Raw genomic sequence first — 14,902 nt, forward strand, 5'->3', positions numbered from 1 at the left:
CAGTCCTGCTTACGAATGCTTCAGGTTACGAACTCCACCAACCCAGAAGTAGGTGTTCCGGGTTACGAACTTTGCCCCAGGATACAAACAAAATCTGCTTCCAGGGCCACGAGAGGCCTATGTAGGGAATGCACGCCTTGGGTTAAGAACGCTTCGGGTTAAGAACGGACTTCCAGAACGAATTAAATTCATAACCTGAGGTACCACTGTAGTTGTTTATTTCCTTGACATCTGATGGGAGGTCGCTACTAGCGAGAAGGCCCTCTGCCTGGTTCCCTGTAACCTCACTTCTCACAGTGAGGGAACCACCAGAAGGCCCTCAGAGCTGGACCTCAGTGTCCGTGATGGAATATGGGGATGGAGACGCTCCTTCAGGTATACTGGGCCAAGGCCATAGCGGGGGAGGGCAACCCCTTCAATACTGGGGTGGGGACTCGGTCCTCTGCCCACATATATTGAGGGGGCCAAAGCACCTTCTGTCCCCTAGAGTTGGTGTCCCTGGATTCTCCTATGGGGAAAGGAGACATTTTAGTTTAGAGAAAAGGCAAGTCAGGGTGACATGATAGGAATTGTTTTGTTTTAAAAAAATATATCTTTATTAATTTAAAATAAATACATTTATGAGAAAACAGACATACATACAAGTAAACAAACATACAAACAAAGAAACAACAGAAAAATCAAACAAACCACCACACTATAAGATACAAGAAGATTAATATACCGTATTTTTTGCTCTATAAGACTCACTTTTTCCCTCCTAAAAAGTATGGGGAAATGTGTGTGCGTCTTATGGAGCGAATGCAGGCTGCACAGCTATCCCAGAAGCCTGAACAGCAAGAGGGATCGCTGCGCAGTGAAAGCAGCGATCCCTCTTGCTGTTCTGGCTTCTGAGATTCAGAATATTTTTTTCTTGTTTTCCTCCTCCAAAAACTAGGTGCGTCTTGTGGTCTGGTGCGTCTTATAGAGCAAAAAATACGGTAATTATCATCATATATGTGCCATGATAGGAATTGATGGAACTATGCACGGACTGTAGAAAGTCGCAAGAGAAAAGACCCTCCCCCTCTCTATCATAACACTTGAACTTGTAGGCATCCAATGAAGGTGAAAGTTGGAAGTTACAGCAGGGGAGAGAGTCCTTCTGGAAGGTTTCCCATGTGGTTGGCAACTGTGAGAACAGGATTCTGGATGAGATGGGCCATTGGCCTGATCCAAAAGACTCTTCTCATGTTCTTATAACCTGGGACCTTCTGCATGCAAACCTTTACCACTGAAGCTCTACCTCCCAAATGGTACAGAACTTTATTTTCCATGTCATAAACACACTTCTGTCCAGTTACTATGCCTCCTTTTGATTCTAGAATGTCTCCGATGCTTATAGCACAAATGGCTTCCTGTTTACACAGAAGTTTAATGGGACTTGCCTTCAGTTAAGCAGGCATATAGAATTGCAGCATTAGCTTTCAGCCTAGCGATCTTCATTACAACCTTAGGATGTGTACAGAGAAAGCCAAGCAGAACTCTGTTTTCTAAGGAGATATAATTCTGCAGTGCAGAATTCGGCCTGCATGGCCGAAGGTCTTTAATTATTCTTCTGGACTGTAGAAAGCTCTCTCTTTCCTTTCAAACAATATGTTTTATTTATTATAGCATCCAGTAGCGATTTCACATCTTTCTATGGGAATATATGGATTCCAAAATTGATTTAAATCCACCGTCCCCCCCCTTCTTCTTGGTGATTTTGACTACTGATTTAAGATCAGAATCCTTGGCGTGTTGTTGTTGTTAAAATTTGTATACCCTTCAACTTAAGATCATGGGATGGTTCACAGCATGATGATATAAAATGAGAAGGCAAAATGCATAATAAATTAAAAAGAAACACAGACAATAGCCCCCACAGTTTAAAAAGCCATAGTTCAGTTAGCTAAAGCTCTGGAAGTAGAGGAATGTTTTTGCTTGGCACCTAAAGATATTGTTACGAAAGCCAGGTCCCTCTCTCTGGCAAGCAGTGCCAAGAACCCATGGGGTCCCTGCCACACACACAGGGTTTGTGTCCCTTTGGAGAATAGAAAACACTGTGGAAACTGTCATGCTTTAAGAAATATGATTTACTCACCTATTTACACTTTCAGTCTGCATAGAGGAAGTCTAGATCTTACAGCATGCCCATTTCCAGAAGCAACAGGGGAGACACCTTCGGGCAGGGGTGCAGGAAGAGGGGGCGGGCAGCTCCAGGTGCCACTCTGGGAGGGGTGACAAGATGGCCCCTGCCTCCCCCCATCTGTAGAGTGGCTGAGGGCGCATGCAGTCCGTATGGGCGCTGCTCACTCACAGTCCGTATGAGCTGCCACTCTTGTGCTCTTTCCATCCGGAATGCCGCTGGTGTGGCAGCCTGTGTGGTCGCCATGCGAGTGGCAGCCTGTACGGACTGTGCATGTGCGGCATCCTGTATGGTCCCCGCACATGCACAGTCTGTTTGGTTGCCGCGCATGAGCGCCATTCCATACGGACTGTGCACATGGGGGATGCTGCACATGCACAGTCCATACGGGTCGTGCCACTCCGGGAGCCAGAGAGGGTTCCTCCGCCACTGCCTTCAGGCTGCCTCTTTCAAAGATGGAACCCAGGCCTTCTTCCCCCTTCTTCCTCAAAAGAACACCCCACCCCATCACCTTGGCAACCCTTCAAACCCCTGTTCACACCTCAGGGCAGGAGGGAAATTCTCTTGCATTGGCAATGGCCCTCTGTTGTTCCCTTAATGGCCAGGCTGGTATACATAAGCCACCCCAGGAATTTCCTGAATTCTGTGTCTGGCACAGTTTAATCCATATCCCTTTATAATCCATATCCCAATTAATCAAAATCCTAGCGTTTATTCATTCCTGGGGTTTAGGGTTATTCCCCCCCCCTAATTTACAACAATATGTAAAGAAGGTGAGCAAGGCAAGCCTCCCTGGGGATATTGTTGTTGTTGTTGTTTAGTCATTTAGTCATGTCCGACTCTTCGTGACCCCATGGACCAGAGCACGCCAGGCCCTCCTGTCTTCCACTACCTCCCGCAGTTTGGTCAAACTCATGCTGGTAGCTTCGAGAACACTGTCCAACCATCTCATCCTCTGTCGTCCCCTTCTGCTTGTGCCCTCCATCTTTTCCAACATCAGGGTCTTTTCCAGGGAGTCTTCTCTTCTCATGAGGTGGCCAAAATATTGGAGCCTCAGCTTCAGGATCTGTCCTTCCAGTGAGCACTGAGGGCTGATTTCCTTAAGAATGGATAGGTTTGATCTTGCAGTCCATGGGACTCTCAAGAGTCTCCTCCAGCACCATAATTCAAAAGCATCAATTCTTCAGTGATCACCCTTCTTTATGGTCCAGCTCTCACTTCCATACATCACTACTGGAAAAACCATAGCTTTAACTATACAGACCTTTGCTGGCAAGCAGTCACAAATGGGGAGCCACCACAGAAAAGGCCCGTTCTCGTGTTGCCACCCTCTGGACCTCTCACAGAGGAGACATACGGCCTGAGGTGATGGCATTGTATGGATATTTTCGATGTACCTTTGATGTTTTACTTCTGTTATGAAAAAAAAGTTCTGCCGGTAAAACTCTGAATAATATTTTTATGAGTCTGGAAAATGATTTCTTCCAAAAGGAGCCAGTTCTTATGCATCCAGTCACTTTGAACTGCACAATAATAATATCTGCAATATGAACTAGGGCCACATTTGTTTTAAAACGTGTATACAGGGGAAACGAGAAGGGCAAGAGCCTAACTCCATTTCAAGGGGCACGAAAAAGCCTTGGCCCCACCTAATAGTGAGTAGGGAGGGCTTCCTTTCCAACCCACTCCTTCGGGAGCAGGGGAGCTGCACAAACATTTCATATCCAGCTGAAGGGTTCTAGCCTCATATATGTAATCCTAGCATGTTTAACCTAATTAGTGCATGAAGGGGCTAAACCATAGAGTAAGATGTCCTCCTAGGCTTAGCCTATGGCATCACTTCCCACCTTGAGAGGAAATGGGTCACCAAGCTTTTGTTATCTCTCTCTCCATGTGGAATTCAGTATGTAAGAAGCTCTGAGCTTCTCATTCCAGCATATGACTTTAACTAACCTCTTTTGTTTCAGCCCAGAATGGAATCCTGAAAGATCAGCCCTCTGCCATACCAATACTTTAGAAGCTTAGTAGCTAAGCAACATTTCACCGCCCGTGCATTGTTTCTGAATGCTGTATGGAAAAGCACATGAATATGACCTTTGAAGAGTTTCGTAAGCAAACTGTTTCACGACCTACCGAACGTGTGATCTATGCTAGGGAAGTGGGAAAGCTAGGAAAGAGCATTTAAAAGGAGGCAATTTTGGGACTCACTGGAAGGGCACATTTTAAAAGTTTTACAGCCTAAATTTCCATGTTTGCCCTTCACCTTTCCCATACCTCCCTGTCAACAATGTGACCAACCTATCCATGCAACCAAATCCAGCTATTTAACAGCGCTGCTAAAAATCCAGGACAGAATAGGTGGAAAAATTCTCCTTGCCCAGTGTGCAGGCAAGAAAAAAAAAATGCCCTGGGTTTTTCTAGTGGATTTCCCACAGGTTTCTAGTTGGTCACTTGTGAGAACAGGAGGGTGGATTACATTGGCTTGATCCATCAGAATCTTCACATGCTCTTTATTTTGATATTGTAATTCTAATTTGTGTTCCATAGGAGTAGTTTATGATCCTTTTATTCTTTGCTTTGTCTGAGGAATCTCACCCCCTCACTTTTAATTCCAAAGTAGCTTTCTCCGGTGGCGACAGTAGCAGTTGAGGAGTGCTTGGCGAAAAGACTTGTCAATTTAAGACATTTTGCTTCAGCCTGTTGCATTTCCAGATGCGTTGATTTAGCATCCGGCATCGTGCACCCGCTTCGCTCTAGTCTCTTAGGCTGTTTGGCTACAGACTCTGACTCAAACCTAGACCTTTCCTGTCACTGACGTACAGGGAGAGTGCATAGAGGGGCTTGTGTGCACGCTGGCTGTCTCTCACATGCCAGGAACATTTCCCTCTTGGGCATCAGGGTTGGCTGTTTATTAAGGTGGGGCAAGGCAGGGCAGAGAGCTACATACATGCTGCAAAACTCCATAATCTGTAGACTAGTAAAAAGCCGGTTGGAAATGGATTCAAGGAATGCAGATATTATGCCTGAAGGATGCTTTCAACCTCAAAGTAGGCGAAAGCAACCTCTCTCTCCATCTCTCCTCCACTTCCACTTCACCTCCAAAGTGTTCTCTTCTTTGTTTTGTATTTAGCAGGGCAGAACTAGGCTCTTCACCTCCACCCTCCTTCTGAGCACCAGGAACAATACAAAAGCCTGGGTACAAAAAAAATCCTCAAGACTCTGATGAGCTGAGGGAAGTTGGAGTTCATCTTGAGAGCTTCAGGTTGCCCATCTGTGCATTTAAAAAATGCCAAGACTGAAGGAATGGGTTTCCCAAATCTAAAGCCTGACTGCAGTCAGTCTGAAACAGGCCCCCAAATCCCCATTTTTCCTTCTCCAAGGGTTCATTAGCTAAAAAGCATTAACGAGCACTTGAGCCAATGTATAACAGGAACCCAGCTGTATAAATGAAGCCCTCACCTTTATCAGTCTGTGATGCTTAATGGATGGCCTTGTCAGTTCCGAAGTGGAGACGCGACGGCAGAGCTGGCGCTTATCTTATCTTGAAGGTTGTAAATATCCGAGGGCTAAAATGTTGAAGTTATAGAAAACAGGGGATTACAGCTGTGGAAGATTAAGTAAAAGAAAAGAACAAGGGAAAATTTGATAAAAGTAAGGGGGAGGATTTGCTGAAATAAATTTGGGAATTGGAATGCAGAAAGGGGAGGTACGGGGAAGTCGGTGAGGTAAGGTTTAAGAAAAAAGGATTCGAAATTATACATGTTTGTTTATGTTTTTGTATGTTTGTATTGTGTATTGTTTGTGTTTATATAAATTGTGAAAAACCAATAAAAAAATTATAAAAAACAACAAATAAATAAATAAATAAATATCCTGACACACTGACGCACAGACTCTGCAAGACAGGGTCTGTCAGCCCCCACGGCTGGAGATAGAGATGGCGTCAAGGGAAACTCCTATAGCTGAGTGACCCTCCTAACCCCAAGATAAGAGTACAGGAACAGGAACATCCGTTTATGGTCATGGATGTCAACTTACGTACAGGAACATCTGTTTACGTTCATGGATGTCAACTTACGTGTAATCATGTACGAGGCTGGATTCCTGGGGAAAGGGGGAAGAGGGTGCCTGGAGGATATATATACTGTGTAAAATTTCTCTTGCTTTTGTGCTTGCTGTGAACCTATCACGCAGTGCCTTCTGCTATCCAGAGAGCAGAATAAACTCTTTCTCTGAACCAACCTCAGTGTCATTTGACTCCTTCCTCCCTGCTCTGGGAGCAACACTCACCCTACCAATCAGTAAAGTCTAATAAGGCTACAAGACCACTTCCCTACTTTTGCTGTAGCGTGAATCTACCATATGCAAGCATCCAACACAGTGGGAAACTAGAAGAAGGTACCCAGACATAGGCCCTATGTGACTCCAACCCTAGTTTTCCTGTGACAGCCATATATGTATATAAAAGGCACCCAAAAAGCAAGTCATTTTCACAAAGGCTCACACTACATTACCAGTAACCATGACACTTGATGTAAGGGCAATCTTCCATCTTTCTGTCATCTCCTAAATGGGAGGTTTCTCTTCTTGGAAGGTCAATTTTAGCATCCCCAAGCAATGCTTGTTGCGTAGGTAATAGCAGCTGATATCTGCAGGTTGCCAGATGGCAACCAAACGTGAGGGCGTTGTGTAGATGTAACTGCGTCTCATAGAATGTCTCTCAAGCTTATTTTTCAAGGAAAGCACCCAGAATCACGTCTCTTCCCTCACTTCAATCTTTTATTTTGATGGGCTTGAAAACTCCCTTCTGCTTCGCTTTTTGATTAGTTGTCTTTGCTCTCTTCAAAACTCGTCTTCTCAGGCCAAGAGGGGTCTTTGAAATATCTCTGCAAAACAAAGTTTCACAAAGAAATGAAAATGATCTTGCTGTGCTTATAAAATTAGGTTTCGTTTATTTCTATTTTTTTTAGGTGTGAGGAGGAGGAAAGATTTCCATCTGTTGAGAAATAGTTACCGGGCTTCAGGAAAATCTTGTATAAAAAATTGTGCACAGAGATTTCCATGCCCGCCCCCCCCTTACAATGTTCCTTCACTTAAGACAGGGTTATTTGCATTTTCCAACACAACGTTCAAAATATGGTAGCAAAAGATCTGAGCAATAATCAAGGTGTAATTGATCCAATTGCGCAGAGAGACACATTTTGCTATTGTCAAACAGCATTATTATTGCACTTTGACGGAGCTTTCTCAAAAGATGTTTCAAATTTGTTATGAGTACCCAACATCAGTACTATGCTACGATGGGGCTTTAAACCCTGCCTGCTAAAATGTTCACTTCTCCATATTTATTAGCTTTCTCTTCTGCTTAAGTTTTACATCACATTCTCGAGTTTGCAAAAGGAAAAAGGAAATCCCCTTTCCTTTCCCCCCTACTTTTTCCAGACTGCACACATAGCAAATAGGAAAACCTTCAGGTTAGGACTTCTTTTCTGCATGGGAAAAGCAAGGGGGGAAATAAGCAAGGGAAAGGAGGAGCCATGCATTTCCTGAGTTCCTCTTCATCCTGGAGAAGAGTGACTAGTGGGGTGCCACAGGGTTCTGTCTTGGGCCCGGTCTTATTCAACATCTTTATCAACGACTTGGATGATGGACTCAAGGGCATCCTGATCAAATTTGCAGATGACACCAAACTGGGAGGGGTGGCTAACACCCCAGAGGACAGGATCACACTTCAAAACGACCTTGACAGATTAGAGAACTGGGCAAAAACAAACAAGATGAATTTTAACAGGGAGAAATGTAAAGTATTGCACTTGGGCAAAAAAAATGAGACGCACACCTGGCTTGAGAGCAGTACATGTGAAAAGGATCTAGGAGTCATGGTTGACCACAAACTTGACATGAGCCAACAGTGTGACGTGGCAGCTAAAAAAGCCAATGCAATTCTGGGCTGCATCAATCGGAGTATAGCATCTAGATCAAGGGAAGTAATAGTGCCACTGTATTCTGCTCTGGTCAGACCTCACCTGGAGTACTGTGTCCAGTTCTGGGCACCACAGTTCAAGAAGGACACTGACAAACTGGAACGTGTTCAGAGGAGGGCAACCAAAATGGTCAAAGGCCTGGAAACGATGCCTTATGAGGAACGGCTAAGGGAGCTGGGCATGTTTAGCCTGGAGAAGAGGAGGTTAAGGGGTGATATGATAGCCATGTTCAAATATATAAAAGGATGTCACATAGAGGAGGGAGAAAGGTTGTTTTCTGCTGCTCCAGAGAAGTGGACACGGAGCAATGGATCCAAACTACAAGAAAGAAGATTCCACCTAAACATTAGGAAGAACTTCCTGACAGTAAGAGCTGTTTGACAGTGGAATTTGCTGCCAAGGAGTGTGGTGGAGTCTCCTACTTTGGAGGTCTTTAAGCAGAGGCTTGACAACCATATGTCAGGAGTGCTCTGATGGTGTTTCCTGCTTGGCAGGGGGTTCGACTCGATGGCCCTTGTGGTCTCTTCCAACTCTATGATTCTATGATTCTATGAGTATTCTAATCACATATTCAGCAAATGTCAGGTGGTTTAAGGGCTTACCTAAGGTGGGTGGGACTTCCACATTGGGCTTTGCTTGGGGATGTCCAGTGGTGTTTTTGTCTGGCTGGCTCCCAAATTCTGCAGTTGTGAAAATTGTCCAACTGTAATTGTAATAATAAAATTTAAGGTCTTATACATATATAAAATAAATGTTCATAAATGTACTAACCAAGGACGTACATAATCAGCACAGGAAGACTAACCTGAAACCATTTTGACTCCCAAACTGACCAAATGTTTTCTCTGCAAGGAGAAAACTGCAGGGAGTCTTCCCATTGTCTCAGGAATTGGGAAATCACCATCTCAAAGGGTGACAGACTACCAGGAAAGGCAATCAGATAAGGCATTATCAGGTAACCTGGCAGACAGGAAAAACAACAACATTCAAATTTCTGTTGTAGACCACCTTTTCTGTGATGTACGGTAGGTATGATGTTTGTGGGGGGTGGTCTTGGGTTACACCCCTTCTGTGATGTATATATGATGTATGGAGGGGTGGTCTTGAGCTCCAGGGCAGGGAATTTAAAATGTCGATATAAGGGCAGGCACACCTGGGTTCTGGGTCCTCCTCCTTTCCTGCGTGTGAAGGGAGCACCCTGTTGCAAAAGATAAATAAAGATCAGGCTTACTAGCTGCTTTGCTTCTCAATATTCTCTGGTTGGCCTTTGTTATTTTCTCCTACCAATAGGGAACCCACATAAGGACTCTATATGGGCTCTTGGATACCCATAAGGGGAAAAGGGCAGATTTTGTTTACAACATAATATTTAAGGTGGGTTGAACAACCCCTTTGCAAGGAGTTGATCCTTCAGTGAGGCAGCAGCTGTGCTTAATAATAATAATAATAATAATAATAATAATAATAATAATAATTTATTATTTATACCCCGCCCATCTGGCTGGGCCTCCCCAGCCACTCTGGGCGGCTTCCATAAAAACCAAAAATACAGCAGGTGTTCCAAAGTGTAGGTGCTGCCACACAAAGCAAGCAAGTTTTAACAAATGAATTTCGGAGGGTGGCTGTGTTTTGGTTCACATGCAATTTTTTAGAAAGTGCAAATTAAGTAAGTTCACCTTGGAATCCGATGGAATCTGATTTCTCCTCCATTCCTGCCTGTGAGTCCTTGTGTCCCCTCTCACATATACCCTGAACTGCGTTTCAGTCTTCAATAACAAATTCAAGGTCAGAGAAGGACAATAGCGCCATGACAATTAACATCACCATCCCCTTCTGATATAAACTTGGTGTGCAGCGTGGGAAAGCGACACACCCATTTCACTTCTAAGAACCAGACTGTACATACATTATGAATGAAACGCGGTCTGGGATTGCTTAGTGAGGGAGGGGCAGGGGCAGGATATGACTCTTGCAAATAAATGAATAAAATGGCTGGAAATCATGTTTTCGTTCCTTGTTCTCAAAGGTTAAGAATGCCAGCCTTTTCCACATCAACATGCCACTGCATTGCAGTGCATTTAGCTGAAGCGATCTGACTACCCTCGAGTAAGATCTTTTAAATCCCAAGATAATACAGAGAGGCTTCAAGTTGTATCCTTTCAGAATGTCAACCATCTGCATGCACTGCTTGAATGATGAGGCTGTCATTCAACTTGGTATTTTGGAGTCCGCACATTCGCTGAGGATCTCTCTGTGTGTTGGTGGGGGTCAGGGAAAATGCAGGAATGGAAGGAGGGGGAGATATATTGGGTGAGCTTTGTTGCTTTGTGCAGACACGGTTTGGATAGTAGCATCCCTTTCAATGAAACAAAGCAAAATGCACTGAGCGCAGGGGAGAAGACAAGCGATCTCTAACAAACATGCTTCCTTTTAATAGCTGGGCTGGTTGTTTATGGGCACGCATCGTTTGGGAAGAGCTGCCATCCATCTCCTCCAGCCACTGCAAAGCTGCATCGGCAACATGCGCTGCCAGAGCCCCACAAAAGAATTACTGTAGAGATAATCGAGGCAGTGCTTCACCTTAATATATGTCCTTTCATTCCAGGGGTATTGATGCAATGGAGTCTTGCTATTTGGCTGGCTAGCCTCTTGGATGTAACAAGGTTTCTTGGGAAGCAAACAGTCATCCACCTAGACAGCGTGGGTCCAAGTGGTTTAGCCTTGGTCACACTGCTTTCCCCTGGGGAAAGTGCTAAATGGAAGCAAAAGTCAACCCAGAGAAAACCCAATGTTTGCTCCATCTCAGTGGCAATGAATGGGTTTACTCCAGAGGAAAGCAGTGCGGAAAGCAGAAGTGGGACTGAGCCCAGAGTAGCTGGTTCAGATTGGGCGGCTTGGCATACTGTAGGGTATTGTTACAAAAGCCGTGTGCCATCACCACTCTCTGCAAGATCCCTGGGGGTTCCAGGCACTCACTCCGGCTCTATAATATAATATAATATAATATAATATAATATAATATAATATAATATAATATAATATAATATAATATAATAATATAATATAATAATAATTTATTATTTATACCCCGCCCATCTGGCTGGGTTTCCCCAGCCACTCTGGGCGGCTTCCAACAAAACACTAAAATACAATAACCTACCGTATTTTTCGCTCTATAAGACGCACCAGACCACAAGACGCACCTAGTTTTTGGAGGAGGAAAACAAGAAAAAAAATATTCTGAATCTCAGAAGCCAGAACAGCAAGAGGGATCACTGCGCAGTGAAAGCAGCAATCCCTCTTGTTGTTCTGGCTTCTGGGATAGCTGCGCAGCCTGCATTCGCTCCATAAGACGCACACACATTTCCCCTTACTTTTTAGGAGGGGAAAAGTGAGTCTTATAGAGCAAAAAATACGGTATTAAACATTAAAAGCTTCCCTAAACAGGGCTGCCTTCAGATGTCTTCTAAAAGTTTGGTAGTTATTTTTCTCTTTGACATTTGGTGGGAGGGCGTTCCACAGGGTGGGTGCCACTACCGAGAAGGCCCTCTGCCTGGTTCCCTGTAACTTGGCTTCTCGCAGCGAGGGAACCACCAGAAGGCCCTCGGCACTGGACTTCAGTGTCCGGGCAGAACGATGGAGGTGGAGATGCTCCTTCAGGTATACTGGGCCGTGGCCGTTCCTTTGAAGAACTGAGACACAGGAGAGAATGCCACAGCTTTAAGAAATGTGGTTGATTCACCTATTTACACCTTCTGTCTGCATGGAGGGAGTCCAGATCTTACAGCGTGGTCATTTCAAGAGGGGCTGGTCCTCCACAGCAGTGCAGCCAGCCTTCAGCCATCCTACCCAAGATGGATCCCAGTCTTTCTTCCTCCTCCTACTTCCCAGAACACCCTGCTAAAAACTTTCTTTTCCTGTCACCGCACACCCAGTTTACCCTGGCAACTTTCTAAATCCCTAGTCTCTTTTCACACCTGAAGGTAGGGGGGAGGACAGTTTTCTTGCATTGCAAATTGGTGCCAATAGCCCTGCATTGTTGCTTAATGGCACCTAGATTGGCCAGTTCATTTTGCATAGGCTAGCTGAGGAATTCCTCTTGCATTTCTCCCTTCACATCCCAAATAATCAAAATCTTACCATTTATTAATTTTTAGGGTTCAGTGGAGTCTCCCACAAATGTTCTGTTGTTGTTGTTTAGTCGTTTAGTTGTGTCCGACTCTTCGTGACCCCATGGACCAGAGCATGACAGGCACTCCTGTCTTCCACTGCCTCCCACAGTTTGGTCAAACTCATGCTGGTAGCTTCGAGAACACTGTCCAACCATCTCGTCCTCTGTCGTCCCCTTCTCCTTGTGCCCTCCATCTTTCCCAACATCAGGGTCTTTTCCAGGGAGTCTTCTCTTCTTATGAGGTGGCCAAAGTATTGGAGCCTCAGCTTTAGGATCTGTCCTTCCAGTGAGCACTCAAGGCTGAGTCAATTCAATGACAAACCTGAATGGGTGTTTTCTCCAGCGCCCAACTCTGAGGTAAGTTGTAGGTCATCACTGCCGCCTGTGGAAGCAAGGCCCATAGTTTACTGCACAAAAGCATCTTTGCAGATAGGATTATACCAAACAGCATGGCTTGTACTGTATTGTTTCGGGGGAATTACCATTGGTGATGGATTAAAAGCAACAAGAACAATTTTGTGCTGTCCCTGGGACATTATAATGCTGGACATTTGGATACTTTGTACGAATTAATGAGAATCGTTTATATGAATGAACGACCTGATATCTGTTAGGAGAGTGTGGGTATGGTCTTTTATTTTAAAAGAAAAGTTTTCGGAAAACACCTTTTCACCCAGCACAGATCCCAACAGTGGAACTTTCTCTCACAAGATGTAGAGTTGGCAAGCAACCTGGATGGCTTCAAAGCACCCAGCTGAAATTCGCTGGACCTCTGAAAGCGCTGAGCCCTACTTTTTGTGGACCCAAGGAGCTTGACAGATGTCACTTCCACTTAAAGGCAAATGATCTGTGCTGGATTCCACTCCCCCCGCCCCAAACCCACTACCAAGCGGGTGATGCTTTCTAGACCAGGATGCGTGTGTTATCTGTGCAGTGGATGCTTGGGTTTCCATAGCAACGAGGATGCAGTCAACCACATCTGCTCCAGCACCTGCCCATTAAACACACAGATAATAGGCGGCTTACTTACTATATTAATTACTAGTTTTGTTCTGATTAGAGTTATTCAGCTTCGTGATACATTAATGGGCTCAAGGGGAAGGAGGGAGGAAAAGGGAACCTTTCTCTAATTGCCAGCATTTCTGTTGAAGGTGCCAGATAACATTATCTTCTAAGATCTCTGGAGTGTGTTTTGTCCTTGTCTGGGATCCACGTCAGCTAATTAACATGAACAATAGGAGAATGTTTGAGGGCAGCAAAGTTGAGGGTAGAGGGAAGAGTCAGATGAGATAAACACAAGGAAGGCTGAGCATCAAAAGGTCTTTGGGTTTAGCACACATGGCGATAGGTTCCTGAGAGCATATATAAAAATGGTATTAAGGGTGGTGGGAGAAATGAGTTTGGATTGTATTTTAATGCAAACCGACTTAAGCTGTATTTACTGAACCATTAAGTGAACACGGTTATCTGCACCTCTCTGAATTTTTGGATGCAGTTCTCCCAAGAATGCACAAAAATGCAGATCTCTCTAAATGGCACTAATGTACAAAACTACATGACACATTAGGGGGGAATGGTTTGACAAACGGCAGAAGGCAAAATTCTCCCCCCCCCAAATTATCTCCCCTAAATAGTTACGAGGTATAGAAATAGAATAAAACTACATGACACTTTAGGGATGCGGGTGGCGCTGTGGGTTAAACCACAGAGCTTAGGACTTGCGGATCTGAAGGTTGGCGGTTTGAATCCCTGCGACGGGGTGAGCTCCCGTTGCTCGGTCCCTGCTCCTGCCAACCTAGCAGTTTGAAAGCACGTCAAAGCGCAAGTAGATAAATAGGTACCACTCCGGTGGGAAGGTAAACCAATGGGGTGTTGTGGCTATCCAAACGGTCCCACCCCACATCAGGAAGGCAGTTTAGGCGATCTCACCATAACACGTGCTCTCCACGATGGAGGACATGATTTCTCACATTGCTGGAATGAGGTGGAAGAGCCCTGGCCAGGTGAGGAGATTCTATGTATGGATATGCCCTCCCCCTAACAGGGCTAACCATGGGAGTGTCTCTCAGAGTTTCCTCTCTAGGAAACTTACAGGACTCTGAGCTCCTATCGTGTGCTTGTCTAGCAAACATGCATTGTTGGTTTCACTGCATTGTCAATATCCCCTACCAATGAGATGCCTGTGTGAAGCCTGAAAGCAGGACTTGAGTGCAATAAGCCCTCTCCCAGCTTGCATTCCTCAGCAACGGGCATTCAGGAACATACTGTCTCCAAGAGTGGAAGAGGAACATAGCCATTGATCTCTGGGCTAAGAGATGCGCCGGGTCCATGCTGGTGATTAATCTCTGCGATGGGCTTTTTCTGTAGGTTCCCCATGCTAGAGATTAAGCAGCGGTGAGGACTCATCATTCAGGATTTCTCATTTCAAGCTCCAGTGCTCCCAGACTATTGCCAGAATGTGTACGAACAGAAAGCAGGTTATGAACTATGGAGGGAAAATTTAGGACACACTGAAGCGCTGAGTCAAGTAAGTAGTTCTTCCCGGGCAGCGTTTGCCAAACACTTAGAACCAGTAAGGAA

The 14,902-nt window shown here is 44.9% G+C and overlaps 2 long non-coding RNA genes across 2 annotated transcripts in view; both read right to left on the reverse strand.

Moving 5' to 3' along the window:
- LOC309529737 overlaps positions 1-14,902 on the reverse strand; it is a 903,093-nt gene that overhangs the window by 163,113 nt on the left and 725,078 nt on the right. The window lies entirely within an intron of this gene.
- LOC309529175 lies at positions 6,863-9,452 on the reverse strand. Its single transcript, XR_014218110.1, has 3 exons — positions 8,957-9,452; positions 8,754-8,854; positions 6,863-7,053 (listed from the first exon to the last, which is right to left on the reverse strand). It is a non-coding gene; the product is annotated as an uncharacterized lncRNA (long non-coding RNA).

Source organism: Podarcis vaucheri, assembly GCF_965113315.1.
Source record: "Podarcis vaucheri genome assembly, chromosome: 3".
Taxonomy (NCBI): domain Eukaryota; kingdom Metazoa; phylum Chordata; class Lepidosauria; order Squamata; family Lacertidae; genus Podarcis; species Podarcis vaucheri.